A 16,665-nucleotide genomic window follows, 5' to 3' on the forward strand; every position below is an offset into this window, starting at 1 on the left:
CCTCTCTCTCTCTCTCCCTCTCTGTCTCTAATAAATAAAATCTTTAGAAAAAAGTATTTAACAGAGCTGTAGAGATGTAGTTGACATTATAAACTGCACAAATTTAAAGTGTAAAACTTGACAAGTTTTGACATAGGTACATACTAATGGAACCATCAACACAATCAAGACAAAGTGCACGGTTTCTTCATTGGCCCTTATAATCCTTCCCTTTTGGCCCTTCTTGCCCCTTCCCCATCCTCAGATAGCAGGTTATTTATAGTAACCATTTCTGTTACTATAGATTACTTGGCATTTTCTAAAATTTTATATCAGTATGATCCTACAGCGTGTGCTCTATTTGTCTGCTATTTTCATTCAGTATAATTAACGCTCCATCCTTGTTTTCCAATATCAATACTTCATTCCTTTTTATTGACTAGTTCTCATGTATTGTATAGATATACCACAATTCTTTTATGCATTCATCTCTTGATAGATGTTTAAGTTTACAATTTGCATCTAGTCAAATTAAACTAGTAGGAACATTTGTGTACCAGTGTAGGTTTTCTTTTCTCATGGATGAATACCTAGAAGTGGAATAGCTGTGTTAGATAATAGGTGCATATTTAACTTTTTAAGAAAGTTCCAAGGTGTTTTCCAAAATAATTGTACCATTTTTGCATTCCTATCAACAGTGTATGAGAGTCATCCCACATCCTCACTAACATCTGCTATGACCCATTTTTTCAATTTTAGGCACTTTGACAAATGTATGGGCATACGGTCTTACTTGCATTTGTCTAATGAGCAATGATGTCAAGCATATTTTTAATACCTTTATATATGTCTGTATAGGCGAAATGTCTGTTCAAATTGTCTATTTTTTATTAGGCTATTTGGGGGTTTTTTGGTAATTTTTGAGAGATATTTATATATTCTGGATGTAAGTCCATTGTTAGATATATGATTTATGAATTTGCTCTTTCATTATGTAATTTCTCTTTCATTAACATAACAGTGTCTTTTGAAGCTTAGAAATTCTTAGTTTTGATGAAGTCTAATTTTTTTTTGATGGATCATGTTTTTGATATTGTATCTAAGAAATCTTTCCCTAACCCAAAGTAACTCTTTCTTTTATATTTTCTTCTGAAAGTTTTATAGGTTTAAGTTTCACATCTATGCCTGTGATCCATTTTGAGTTAATTTCTGTATATGGTTCAAGATATCAATCAAAGGTTTGTTTTATTTAGTTATTTTTGTATATGGGTATCCAATTATTCAGTACCATTTGTTGAAAACACTATCCCTTCTTCACTAAATTTCCTTTGTAACTTTGATGAACTCCAATAAAGCATATATAATATATAAAATTATATAATTAATGTTAATCAATTACATTATTTATGACATAACAAATTATAATATTAATATTATTTGATAATTAATAAAATTTCATATATTATATATGCTTTATTGATTTATATATATAAAATATAAAGCATATATATAATTTTAATTCTGGACCCTAAATTCTGTTCCATTAATTTATTTATCCATGTTGACAACAAATTTGCATTGTATTGATGATTTTATATATATATATAATACTCGATTCCAATATTACATCTTGGAAAGTCATGTACTATAAGTTTTCCAAATTTATTTTTCGTTTTCGAGGTTGTATTATTTCACTATTCTAGATCATTACATTTTCATATGATTTTTAGAATCAGCTTATCAATATCTACCAAAAAATGCTTATTATTATTTTGACTGAGAGTGTATTAGATGTATAGATCAATTTGGAGAACTGACATCTTAATGATAATGTCTTCTGATCCATGAACATGGCATGTCTATTGACTTCAGGCTTTCTTAATTTCTTGCAGTGATTTTTCAAAGTTTTCAGCATACGAGTGTTGAACATTTTTGTTGAACTTATTTCCACGTATTTAATATTTTGTTGTTATTGTAATGGTAATTTTTAATTTCCATATCCAATTTGTTGTCATAGAAATGCAGTTGATTATTCATATTGGTATTATATCCTGCAACATTGATAAATTCACTATTAATTCTCATAATGATTTTGCATATTGCATTAAATTTAATACATAAGTGATCATGCTATCTTGCAAATGAGACCGTTTCTTTCTTTCCCATCTGGGTGCCTTTTATTTTTCTTCTTCCTCATCTTCCTTCCTCTGTTATTCCACTGGCTAGAGCTGCAATATAATGTTGAATAGATGTGATGAAATCAGACATCCTTTGCTCCTGATTCTAGATGGAAAGCATTCAGTTTTACTACTGAAAAGGATGTTACTTAGAGGTATTTTTCACAGATTTTTATCAGGTTGAAGAATGTCACTTCCATTCCTAGTTTTCTGTGCTTTATTTTATTTTATTTTCTTCAGTAATGGAATTTGTATTTTGTCACATACATCTTGTGGATCTACTGACATTTCACCTGAAAGCTGTTATACTCATGGTTATAGTTCATTAGAAAGAAAGGATGCATATTAAAATCAGCCAAGGGAAGAGACACAGGGTAGAGTCCAGAGAAGTTTCATGGATCTTCCAGTTGTTGTCTAGCAGTGCAATAATGGAAGATACTACTCTCCCAGCAATAATTGCCCACTATGGGAGCTCTCCCCAGCCTTGGTGTCCAGACTCTTTATTGGAGCTCTGTCACAATTTCCCAAATGGCTGACTTTAGTCTCCAGCCTCTCCAGAGGTTGAACCAATAGCACATAATCAAAAGCCTCCACAGTAAATCATATTGTCAGATTGTTTGGCATGACCTAAAGCCCCCAGGTAAGCAAAGGCATTATTATCAGGTAGGACTTAAAGATTATTACCAAGGAGTCAAGGATAAAGGCTAAACCTCTCTTTGGGCAAGGGTAAATTCTTTTCTATGCAACTGTGCTATATTATACTCTTTTATATTTCTAAATTTGATTGTTAAATCATTGTTAACCATCTTTGTATTTATGATAATGAGTGTTACTCGTCTATATTTTTCTTTTCTTATAATATCTTTGCCTAATCTGGATATCTGAGTAATATCCCTTGCCTCATAAAATGAATTAAGTATAGTAGTTTGTGTTTTTCAAAGAATTCATCTATTTCATCCAAGTTGTTGAATGTATTGGCATAAAGGATTTTTTAAATAATAATATTTCTTATTATCCTTTTTAATAGTATAGTAACTTTACCTCTCTCATTCCTAATACTGGTAAGTTGTGTTTTTGGTCTCTTTTTCCTAATCAGTTTGGCTAGAAATTTTACCAATTTTATTGATGTTTTCAGAGAAACTACTTTTGGTTTCACTGAGTTGCCTTATTATTTTTTTTCTGTTTCCTATTTCAGTGATATTTTCCCTGATAGTTATTACTTCCTTTCTTTTCCTTACTTTGTATCTAATTTTTTAATTGTTCCAGTTCCTTAAGGTATAAAATGAGGTCACTGGTTTGATACTTTCTTAATTTCAAAAATAAGAATTTAGTACTGTAAATTTCTATTACTTCCTTCACTGAATCCCACATATTTTGAAATGTCTTGTTTTTATTTTGGTTTAGTTCACTTACCTTCTAATTTCACTTTTGATCTCTTATTTGACCTATGAGTTATTTAAAAATGTGTTATTTGTTTCAAAATATTTGAGGATTATTCAGAGATCCTTTATTACTATTTCTGACTTAATTCTATTGTGATTAAAGAGTATATTTTGTATAAGTAGCATACTTTTACATTTACTGAGACTCTTTTTTGTGGTCTAGAATGTGGTCTGTCATTAAATATTTGATATACACTTGCAGAGAATATCTATTCTGTGATTTTGAGGGTGAAGTGATCCATAAATATCAAATATATCATGATGGTTGAGAGTTTTATTAACATCCATACTCATACTGACTTTTTTGGTTTATACTATTACTAATTGGGAAAATCTTTTTGAAACCTTGAACTATAATCATAGATTTATCTATTTCCCTTTAAAGCTTTGTTAGTTTTTGTTTTATATATTTTGAAGCTTTGTTATTAGTTGCATAAACATCTAAGATTTTTATGTTCTTGATTAATTATGTTCTCTCTCCTGGTTATGTTGTCTCTCCTGGTTTTTAAAATTAATGCTAACATAGTCTATTTCCCCCCTATTCTTTTACCATAGAATTACTGTCTTTCCGTTTAAAGTGCTAGTCATGTAGTAGCCGGTATTGAGCCTTGATTATCCTATTTGACCGTCTCTACTTTTAATTTAGATATGTAGGCCATTTATATTTAATGTGATTATCAGCATAGATGTGTTAAAATATATCAACTTGTTATCTATTTTCTTTTGGTCCTACCTGTTCTTTGTTAATTTTTAAAAAGTCTGACTACTTTTGTATTAATTATGATTCTACTTCATCTGTGGCTTATTGTTTTAGTTTGTTATTTTAGTGTTTGCTTCAGGATTTATAATTTTCATCATTAACTTATCAGGGTTTATCTTTAAGTAATATTATACCACTTCTCCTTTTGTATTAGGATCTTTTATATTCATTTCTCTTCTCCTCCATTTTATGTTATAGTTGTCATAAATTTTATTTTTACAACTATTGTAAACCTTATATATAATACATTATTATTTTCTTTTCAACCATTAATTATCTTTTACATAAATTTAAATAACAACAAAAGTTATGTATATTTACCTGCATAGTTATCATTTATGTATTCTTCCTCATAGATTCAGATTTCTGCCTGATACCACTTTTCTTCTGCTTGAAGAACTTCCTTTAGCATCTTTTTATAATTCAGGTCTGTTAGAAACAAATTCTTTCAGCTTTGGTATGTTTTAGAAAGTCCTTCCCCCAAATTTTCTGATCAATATTCATCTGAAGACCCAAGAGGGGCCCTTTACAGATCTCTGGAGATCACTCTGTGAAACTCTTTTCTACTTTGTACTCTGTCCTGCACACTCTAGACATATCAGCCTTCCTATACACTCACCTATGTCCATCACTCTAGTAGCTTATCCACTAACCCATCTACCTATCATTCATCCATCCCACAAACATATAATAAGAGTTCAATGGTTGTCAAGTCTTGGTGTACAATACATAGGTAACAAGTGCATAGGACAATTCACATTTTTGTGAATTTTTAACAAAAATGATACACATTTTTTTTTAAAAAAGCAATAAACATGACAAGATGATGATGTTGTTGATGATGTCATCTATATAGAGCACTGGAAAGAGTTGTACATGTAATATGTTTCAGCATTGATTTTGGTATATGAGAGAATCACCACATTGCAGTGGGGTGCAGCAGTGTAGAGCACACAAAATTCTCTACCCTTCAACTTTTTGTATACTTTGTATACAGAAAACACAGACCTTGAGTGAGATTACTATGGATACCACTCATAGATAATCTTTGCATCTCCAGTATTTAGCACAGTGATAGATGTACACTTAATTTTCAGGGAACATTTATGGAACTGTGTATGATAAAAATTTGAACTGTAAAAAGATCTATCAGGATATTATATTAGAAAACTCATGGTCTATGCAAGGAAGACCAAACTGATCACAGAGTTACAATACAATGAGTTTCATGCTCATGGTAATACATATAAGTAATAAGGAAGCAGAGTACAACTACACAGGACAGAGAAGTTCCATGCCTAAAAGCTTTAGAGAAACCTCCTTAGGTACAGTGTTAATGGAAATGGTCCAGTGATGGGAGTGAAGGACATAACAGGTTGGAAGAACTGACTGTAAGTATAGACAGTGATGCCAAAGTCAGACACATATATAGCAGAAAGGAGTAAATTTTTAAGGGAACTGGAGGTGTTGATCCAGGAAATAAGGTTGACTAAGAAATCTGAGCCAAATTGAGAAAGCTTTTTTTTTCCTCTCAAATTGAGAAATCTTATATGCCATGCTGAGAATCTTGGACTTTGTCCTTGTTCAGTGGTGTCAAGCAGAGACATGGCATGATTTAATTTGCATTTCAGATAGATAAAGCTGGTGCCAGTATGGAAAATGGATGTGAAGGGAAAGAAATTATTTAGGAGGCAGTTCCTTTTTTTTTTTTTTTAAGATTTTTATTTATTAATCGAGAGAGAGAGAGAGAGAGAGACAGGCAGAGGGAGAAGCAAGCTCCATGCAGGAAGCCAGATGTGGGACTCAATCCTGGGGACCCTGAGATCACTCCCTGAGCAAAGGCAGATGCTCAATGCCTGAGTCTCCCAGGTATCCCATAGGAGGCTGTTCTAATGCAATATGTCACTTGTGCTAAGGAGTGATAGGGGAATGGAGAGGGAAAGGCAGATTCAGAGATATTTTGGAAATGGTGCAATCTCCTCAAAGGAGAGGGGGAATTATTGACAAGTCTTCTAGTTTGGGCAGTGAACCGAATGGGGAATTAAATTGGGGATCCATACTCATTTCCAATATCAAGTCCTTAAGATCACTTTGTAGGCACGAAGACACCATTCAACTGATCCATTTTTTTAAAAAGATTTTATTTATTTATTCATGAGAGGCACAGAGACAGAGAGAGAGGCAGAGACACAGGCAGAGGGAGAAGCAGGCTCCATGCTGGGAGCCCTACTTGTGACTCAATCCCGGGACTCCAGGATCACACGCTGGGCCCAAGGTGGCGCTAAACCGCTGTGCCACTCGGGCTGCCCCAACTGATCCAGTTTGAGGCAATCTGCTTTCTTTCCTTCCTGAAGCTTCCACTACTCACCACCACATACCCTCAAAACTGACTAGGAAGCAAGACCTAGTCTCCCAAGTTCTCTTTACTACACTCAGGAGAGAAGAGTAAGCATTATTTCACTTTAAAGAATGTACTGCTAACCACTAATTAAAAAATAAAATGAAATAAAATAAAAAAGTGGAGCTAAGTTTCTTTCATTTTGAAAAACTGCAAAGTTCTAAAAATTATTGTTCCTGGTAGTTATTTCATGACTTCTGTCCCAGATGGTGTTTACAAGCCCTCTCGGACTCTTACGGTCTTCCTTTGTCCCAAGGGTGCCATACACTAAACTTTTTCCCTGACACAACTTGTCTGTGTTATGATGACCCATTTCTCACTTAAGTAAGTTTCCATCCCTTTCTGACAGGCCTCGTTAATATGATTGGATAGGAAAGTGGGTTGGGAGTTGTCTCTGCATTTGCTCTTGGTTGTCTCAAGTGAGCAATTAGCATCTCAGGCAACCACAACCTAGGAATCCTGCATCCCAAGGGAACCATAGCCTTTCATCGACACAGTGGGAAGAAAAATGAACGAATTGCTGAGAAGAATGAGAAAGGAGAAGAAAAGTCATTCTTTGGCAATTTTTGATTCTGTAAGCGTCGTAACAATTAGCGAATGTTTTTGATAGACAGCTAGAAATAGGGGTTATTACTGAAATTGCTTCTCTAATGGTGTGAATTTAAATAAGTAATATTGTGAGAACAGCCTCTGATTCTCAATAGCACTCTATTAAGAATAGAGAATATAAAGCTCTCTTAAAATGCATTTTCTTAAGGAAAGTCATCCAGAAGCAACCTGAACTAAACATTTGAAGAAGTGAGTTATAGTCCTAACATGTATCCCAAGCTCATTAGCTCTGGGATATATAATGTTCTAGCATCTTGGTTTCTTAATATCTACAATGAGGAGTTATGCTATGATTTAAACACATGTCCAGTTCTGAAAATCCTGCCACTCTATCTTTTCATTTTCTTCTTGTACTTTATTAAAAGTAAAGTGATAGTATTTAGTAATTACTGCATGGCCACCTGGAATTAAGTTGCACCATACATTTTCTAAGGATACCTTTTTCCTTTTCAGCTCGAGGTTTAACTTCAATTTGATCTCCACATACTCTGCTCTCCTGTTTTTAATTTTGGAGATAGCCTCTGTTTTTCTTCTGAAAGTTTAGGACTCTGTGATTTGTGATTATTAACACAGCAGCCAACAGGTGGCACTGCAGGTCCGTGCAACTTAACTCTGCTCCCGGACTTCCCTGCCTGTTTAGGGCAATAGGAATCTGCTCCTCTGTATTTTTTTCAATTCAAAATAAAAAGGGTCCAAAAAAATAAATAAATAAAAAGGGTCCAGTGAAATAGCCTAATAGTCCTCCAATTTGTATAAACCCCAAGTATCAATAATATATGGTAACTGCTTGCAAATGAATCTGACTGTGGTAGAGAAGACATTCCCATGGGAATATACTACCAGAAAAATTTGAGTCTTATGTTGCTTGTGTATATTAAAAGGGAGAAATCTGTGTGCATGAAAAGGCAGTAGTCCAGCCCAGGAACGTACAGCATGATTCCATGTGTGTCATGATGACAACCAGGAAAGGTCATACAACTAGGTGGGTATTACCTTTCAGGTGAATTTGCAAGGCTACCATTTTTAATCAAAGAATCCTAGCATTTTGATCTGGTGGTGTCCTCAGTGACAACTGAATCCAAGTGAACTCATGTTATAGGTGGGGATTCAGAGACCTAGAAATGCTGTGTGACCTCCAGGAAACCATGAGTATTTAATAGTGCATCTCAAATTATAACTGAGGTTTGGCCAAAGTCCACACAGTCTCTGGAGAACATCAGATGGTTCTGGGCAATTTCTGGATTTAGGCACATCCCTAAACCTCAATTTTCCCATTCACTGAAATCTATCTATCTATGTATCTATCGATCGATCCATCAATCGATCTTTGTAATGTACCTGTCTCATGCATTTCATATTTACTAGGATAGGTTAAGAGCATTGGAAACTTCTTTTGTGGTTGTCAGAATAAGAAGTCAGCTTGGTTTATAATTCTGTGAAACAATCTGGCAGACTTCCTCTTATGACATATTCTGTACCTCTTGGACACATTGTACCAAATAAAGAACTTGCCTAGAATTCCTTTATTCAAGATCAATAAACTAACAATGAGCGCAGCTGTTTCTGCCTTTAATCTACGGAGGAGCAGAGAGTGGTGCAGGAGGAGGGTGAGCACACATCTGCTTTTCGTCTCTGTGTCATTAAGAATAGGGCCTCTTGAGGGAACTTCTGGGCTTTTCCTTGCTACTTTGGATCTGGAGCCCTGACTTCCAAAAGAGATCGGTTCTGACCTCCCCTCCACCTCTGACTCTCAGCCTTGCCAACGCCTTTGTCCCTGAAAACAGGGTAGCAAAGATCGTCTTCACTCAGATGAATATGTCTGTTTTCTACATTTTTCTTGTTCAAAATGGCTTAAGCAGCTGCCCTGGGGATGTTAGGAGCATGGACTGAAGCTCTGGAGTAGTAGTTCCAATAATCCTCCTTCTCCAGTCCATCCCAGAAAAAAATGACTCAGTGAAAAGTTCCTGCAAGATGTAATGTAGAAAGAAATAATATTTCTCTGTTAAGTGCTAATTCATAATGATAATAGCTGATATTATATATCAAATGCATTTCTCCACTTTTTACTGCAACCTTGATGACAGGTATTAGCACTTTTTTTTTTCAGCTGAGAATGCTGAGATCTGAATAGACTAACTAAACTCATTAAGTTATAATCTTAATGAGCATTCAGTGTACTAGCTGCTACTGTCTTGTACAACTATAGATGGGAGACCTAGGATTCAATTTCAAGTTTGTTTGGCTCCAAAGCTGGTATTCTTCGCTTGTATGCTGACACAAATATATAAGCACAGCCTGGAAGCATCATGGTCCAGATGAATAGGAAATGTTTTAATATTAAGCCCAGCTGTCTTGGGCTAAACCAGAACTCTAAGATGTATTATTTCATTAATAATTTTCTCTTTTGGTAAATCTGCTGTGTTCGTAATGAAGACATATATAACAACTTAAATATGTAAAAGAAATAGAGTGCATAGCTCCATTGTTGCAACAAAGCAGCTTTTCAAAATCAGACATCTGGGCCTGTGAAATCTGAGTGGTGAGCCAGCATCATGGCTTGGGGCACTGGGCACAGAGCAAAGTTAGACACTTGAAATTTGAATCTTGGCTTTTTCTTCTCTATGGAGAATCATTTTTCTGTATTTGTTCCTGAACTCACAAGTAAAAATCCAGAGCAGCCTTACCCTTCATCTTCCCTGTCTTGAGCACCTGGGGAAAGTATCATGCAGATGTGAATTATAAATGTTTATATTGCAAAAAGAAAAATGGTAATTATTTTCCAACTCCGATGTGAATTTCCATTGGGGTGATGTAGTTTCAAGATATTTCTCTGTTTCCTTACCAGATAAATTCTGTAACAGTCAAGAATGTTAATGGCTCTATGTAATTGAAAACTCCTATTAGCTTAAGCTGTTAGGGGTTTATTTTTCTTATGTGGCCATAGGGATAGATAGAGGCAGTTGCAGATATTGGTTTAGTGGCTGAAAGGTGTCAGTGCTGACAATCGGGGCTCTCTCAGTCTTGGCTTCAGATTTGGGTATAAGATGGCTAGCCAAGTATTAGACAAGTTCTGCATTCAAGGCAGGAAGAAGAGAGAGAGGAAGCAGAGCTTATGTCTGTCATTTTTATTAGTGGAGGAAAATCTTTTCAAAAAACATGACAGCAGACTTCTGCTTACCTCTCTTGGGCCATCAATGAGTCAGTCACATGGCTACCCTGAGGAGCAAAGTAGGCTGAGAAAGTGTGATTTTATCTTTTGTGGCATCTAGGTGAAAGGGGGCATTGTTAGAAAATCTGCTGCACTTCCCACCACATGAGTGATGATGACACAGGCAGTACGTGCCTGCAAATACAAACAGGTATTCGCAATTCCCGATTCAGGAGCTCTTAAAGAATGGGCAATACATGCAGGTTAGCATTCGTGCATGTTACTCAACAAATACTTATCAGGCACATGTCACACACTGAAAACTATGCATACAGTCTGCTTAAACTCGGCTACTTAGCAATGTCCCTCCACTCAGGCCTTAACTCCTTGGCCCACTTGTGCAACGACATCAGTAGCCTTGGGCTGGACAGGTAAAGAGTAGGAGGAAGGAAGGTGCAAGTGTGGAGATGCCAGGAGCATGCTCAATATCTTTCTCAATCATGGGTCTCCAGATGCCTTTCAAAGCAAATGCCCAAAACTCTGGTAGGGAGAAAAGACATTTCAACCTCTTCTCAGGCTCTGCTGCTCACCTCTTTCCTAGTTCCTTGCAATTACTAGCATAATTGTTCAGAACTTGGAATGTTAAGGGACCATGATTTCTAGCAGGAAAGGAAAGTGTATCTTATTAGGTCCTGCAAAGGAAGTGCAAGTTCCTCTTTTTTTTTTTTTTTTTAGATTTTATTTATTCTTGAGAGTCACACAGAGAAATGCAGAGACATAGGCAGAGGGAGAAGCAGGCTCCCTGCGGAGAGCCTGATGTGGGGCTTGATCCCAGGACCCCAAGATTACAAGCTGAGCTGAAGGCAAACACTCAACCACTGAGCCACCCAGATACTCCAGATTCCTCTTTACCCACCTGATGCATATGGCTGTGTGGGGAATTTTCAGCGAGATATTTAGTAAAGACATGGCCATATTATTCTCCAGTATATTTAATTTCCTTTCTCTGTATGACCATCCAAATAGTATAGTCTCAGGATGTAGATTTAGAAAGAGATAGGAGGCCTTCAACCTAAATTGGATGTACCAACCCAGCTTTTAATGTGGATGCACTATACCATTTAATACCACTATAGGTATTAGGTTCTTACATAGCTCTAATAAAGGAATCTTGGGTCGCTTTCTTGTTATCTTTCATGTGGACTGAGCTCCTTTGAGAATCCCATAGAAAGAAGATTGATACAGAGGCAGGATTTGGGATTCCTAGGTCTCTTAGAAAATATCAGTATAGCCCCAAACCCACAATCTCATCCAGAGTAAATTTGTACAGAGGATAGAAATAGCAGAATGTCAGGCTCAGGGAACTTGGCAGTGTCCTGTCCCTGTTTCATGCTTCTGCTCACCCCTTTCTTAGCTTCTCCTGCAGAGCATGAGAGTAGTGAATTTGGTCAGAGTTTCAAGACTTTCATTAGATCACAACTACCAATGGGCAGTCCCTGTGCTCTCAAATAAAACAAGCAAAACAAAACACTAAAAACTCAGTTTCCATGCTGCTTTTGCCTAATTTCCTCTTCAAGTGGAAAAAGATGCAAACGTCAGCGAGAGTTCTCCTTAGGAGGGTCTGCAAACTCAAGTTGCCTCCTCTGATACTATGTATCTGAGTGGATAAATGAACTTAACTCTTCTCACTGTTTTCCTGGGACTTTCTTTTCTTTATTCTTTTCTTTTTTCTTTCACAGAACGGCCTAAAGTTCATGCTCCAAATGTGACGTTAGACATAGGGCCTGGCATTGGTACACAGCGATTAATAAAATTGTGTTTCTCATTTCACTTCTGTTCTTTGTGTTCACAGGATTCAACTGTCCCTGTGTTCCTGATTACAATTCCACGAAAATCTCATCATTCTGACTGCAATCTGTGATAATAATAACAACTGCTATTTACTGAATGCTTTTTGTGGGCAAGAAACTGTGTTAAGTGACTTACTGTTTTTCTTAATTATGCTGCAAGAGTCATCCCTCCACCCCCACCCCACAACATGGCAGTCTGCTCTTGTGGTCTGAGGGGTGTTTGACAGCATGTAAGTGAGAGGAATTCAGTGAACTTAAAGGCTCTTGGGAAGCCCCAGTGACAAATATGTAAATAGACATAGAGTGACTCCTTAATTGTACATCCAGAGCTCATGGTACTCTAGCTTTAATCTGTCCACCAAAGCTAAAAATCTCACACTGTCAAATATAGATCTTCTTCTCCTCCTTGTTCTTCACAAATTTCACCATCCATGCCTCCACTCATATTCTTATTCCTTTCCAATCACCTTACTGCTTTTGCCCATTTTTCTATATCCTGCTCATTTTTCAAAGCTTGCTTTAAGATATCATATCTGAACATCATTCTCTGATAGCCCATTACTGAGAGAAATTTCCTGGAATTTCTCTGGATTTAGGAGGTATAACTTGCAAAAATAACTTCGTATTTACTGTGAGTCCAAGTTTGGGTCTAAGTGTGAGGTCTGAGAACTTGTGTCAATATCATTTGCGTAAGATTTTTTGGTCGCCTATGTCAACATGACTTAGAAATTTTTTCCAGGAAAATTTTGCCTGGGAAAGATAAAGCTGTAAACTAATAAATAACTTCAATGTTTGCTTAAAGAAATTCCTACAGATCAATTTATCACGGACAACAGTCTCCTCACCTCAGCAAACAGCTTGCTTAGCAAACAAAAAGGTGCCTATCAACACATGCTTCAAGGGTTGCCTGATTGACAACCAGTTATGAAATATTATAGCATAAATTGTGTCCAGTTCTAGCCAGTTACCCACCTTGCAAGGCCCAGCTTATACCACTTGAGCCCGGACCCCAGACCCAAGAGCCTCAGAGTGCTACAAATATCCTACTTCTGACTTTCCCTTCTGAGTTGCTTCTGAAATCCTACCAAGGAGTTCTCTCCAACTACAATAAATTCAAATAAGCTTAGTTTTGCTTTATTAGCAGATTTGTGATGATATTTTGAGGAAGGCAACACTGGAATTGTACGTATTGGAGTATATATGACAAACTGAGAAGGGCTGTATACCAGAAGCCCACGTGAATGAAGACCAAGAAACTTTTCCTTAGAATTTATAAAGAAAGAAGGAGTTTTGAATGACATATAAACACAGTAATGAATTCTTCATCAGTGGAGAAGAATAAGTCCAACTCTCTGAGATGATTCCCCCAGCCCATGAGAATCATTCCCCAGCCTTTGTCCCAGGAGAGAAGAATACTTTTAGATGATATGAGGATGTGCAAATAGAACAAAAGAGGTTGAAAAATAGCACTGTTCCAGAGATCCATACATATCCTCTCCTCATTCAAAAATGTGAAATGAAAAATATTTTCTTGCTGCATCTCGGGTGGATCCGGGATAGACCTACTAAAACGTATGGAGGCAGCCAGCTTCAGAAGAGAAGGGATAAAAACTGTTTCCCATGGCACAAGAGGTGGCCCTGATGGGGGGACCTGAGAAGGCCTCGTGGACAGTGCAGAGGGGTGATCTGCGGGTGCTGGCAGCTGGAGACTGATGGGAAAAGCCACATCTCCATGGGCATCAGAGTAGATGACAACCTCAGGCCAAATATCCCCTTCTCAAAACTGTCACTGCTGTGCACACATGTACCCTATAGAAAGGAGTTGCAAAGCTCAGTAAAAAAGAAAAAAAAGGGGGGGGGAGTGAGTGGAACCGAACACTTAACCGTGACTACACTGAATTGACTAAATTTAAGTTTCTGTTACTAGGTGCCATGGGAGTCAATTGGACATTGATTTCCACTATAGAATATTAAAACTACCGAAAAATAACTTTACATTTCTTGTAAACTTAAATGTATGGCTTTGAATTTAGTACCTATAGAAGAAGGAAGGAAAAAAAAAACATGACTGAAGGGCTGCTTATTCAAAGCTCTGTCAGCAGGTCAGTTTGAGAAATTCTCAAGTGGACTATAATCCTTGTGCATCTGCAGGGAAATGTCATCCAACTGGGGCATCTGTAGGTGTCCAGCCCTGCCACTATGCTGGGCAGCTGCCTGTGGAAGTCTCCCAGTAACTGAGAGTGGGTGGAAGATGTTTAACAGAGGTGGAATTGTTTGTGAGCTCATAGAAGACAAGAGAAGACAGCCTTGGAAGACACTCAGAGTGGATAGAAAAGGGGAGAGGTGGAATTTGGAGTCACTCTATGAATCACTAAAGGCATAAGCCAGATCTGTCTGCTTACTATCACTGTGACCCTTGTCCAATCTAAAAATGTGAAGCTTGGGGAAATCTGAGTTAATAGTATGTCTTCTCTGAAAATTGTGATAGCCATACAGTGGAGTTCTACTCAGGAAGAGAAAACGAAAAAGTTGGGATGCCGGAGTGGCTCAGTGGTTGAGCATCTGCCTTCGGCTCAGGGGGTGGTCCTGGGGTCCTAGGGTTGAGTCCCGCATGGGGCTCCCAGCAGGGAGTCGTCTTCTCCCTCTGCCTATGTCTCTGCGTCTCTCTCTGTGTCTCTCATGAATAGATAAATAAAATCTTAAAAAAGGGGAGAAAGTTATTAAAATGTGAAATAGCATGGCTGGATTTCAAAATTCTATCCTGAGTGAAAGAAGCTAGACTGTCTCCCCCTATCCCACAAAAAAGAGAAGACTGTATGAGTCTATCTATATAAAATCCTTAAACATGCAAACTAATCTATATAAATTCCAGAGAATGCAAATGAAGTAGATTCTTGACTGCCTAGGGGGAATGAAGGGAGGGATAGATTACAAAGAGCATGAGGAAAGCTTTAGGGGTGACACATATGTATATACCTGGGAATATATGTATCACATATATGTGATATATGTGTCAAAATGTATCAAATTTTACACATTAGACATTTGTAATTTGTTATGCACTTTCATCATCAATAAAGTTCTTTAAAATTTATGTTTTTGCACTTCGATTGTCCTTAGAGCTCAGTACCCATTTACTATTTTTTACTGTTTATGTACTCCCATCGTATGTGGCCCCTGAGACAAAGATTTGGTGTGATATTTGAACCCTTACTATGTTAAAAGAAGAATTATGGGTGTTGCTTCAGAAGGTCTTTGTTTATTGATCAGATAAAAAACTGGAAGTAGTCTTTCAATTTTGATTCTGTCTACTTAAAGAAAAGAAAGATAGCAATAATAACAGACAATAAGTTGAAGGCTTGGCATGAGTAACCAGGAGGGCAATCCTGCCCAACGAGGTGAAGAGGTGGGGAAGCAGGCACATAGCATACCCGGAAAGGCTTCGATGGGGACCTTCTGGTCTGGGGAATGTTTAGGACAAGGTTATGCTGAAAGGGCAAATGTCAAGAGAACACTTCTTAAAATAAATATTCAAATCTCAGGCATTGTTGTCCTCTCAAAATAATCTTTACTTATGTATTTATAGCTTGGCAACAGGAATCAAACTCCTTATGTGTTAACACAGGGCAGTTAATCTGAGTGTCCCACTGAAATGAAATTTAATCAATGCAGTCCAGTTTCCTAGTTTAAAACATATCAGAAAGTTTGAATATGTGAAAAGTGCCATCAGATAGACTCGTTATCTACTTTCTTTGCTGTGTATATTTTGAAATCTGTAATTTAGATAAGGTTACATATACCATATACGTATAATTTAAACAATAATGATAGAATGAACATGGTGAACCAATAACCCAGGTTAAGAAAACATAGCCTCAAAGATCTGTGGGTATCTGTACTTGATTGGTTCCTCCTACTTTTTCCTTTTAAAGATAATTAATATCCTGGATGTCATTAATCATTCTCATGTTTTCTTCATAGTTTTTTTTATTTATGTAGGTTCCTGTACACAAAATATTAATTTTCACCTTTCTTAACGTTTTTTAAAGCAGTAAATCATAGTAACTATATTTTTTTCTTTTTTCATATGGTATTGTGTATTTGAGATTCATTTTTATTGATAAGTATAGCTATGGCTTCCACTGCTTTATAATAGTCCATAAACTACGGAGTATTCATTTGTATTAAGTCTATAGAGATTTAGCCTGGTTCCATGTTTTCTTATCATAAAAAGTGCTATTACACATATTTTTACACATCTTTTTGTAAAGCATGCCAAAGTTATGTCTGGAGAGAGAATTG

The 16,665-nt window shown here is 36.6% G+C and overlaps 1 long non-coding RNA gene across 1 annotated transcript in view; it reads left to right on the plus strand.

The window, feature by feature from the left end:
* Positions 1-15,913, plus strand: part of LOC119865301 — a 70,731-nt gene extending 54,818 nt beyond the window's left edge. The window contains exon 4 of the long non-coding RNA XR_005376704.1: positions 12,366-15,913. This is a non-coding gene — a long non-coding RNA (uncharacterized LOC119865301). The remainder of the gene's footprint in view (positions 1-12,365) is intronic.
* Positions 15,914-16,665: the final 752 nt, after the last annotated feature.

This window comes from Canis lupus, chromosome 23, assembly GCF_011100685.1.
Source record: "Canis lupus familiaris isolate Mischka breed German Shepherd chromosome 23, alternate assembly UU_Cfam_GSD_1.0, whole genome shotgun sequence".
In the NCBI taxonomy this organism is placed as follows: Eukaryota; Metazoa; Chordata; class Mammalia; order Carnivora; family Canidae; genus Canis; species Canis lupus.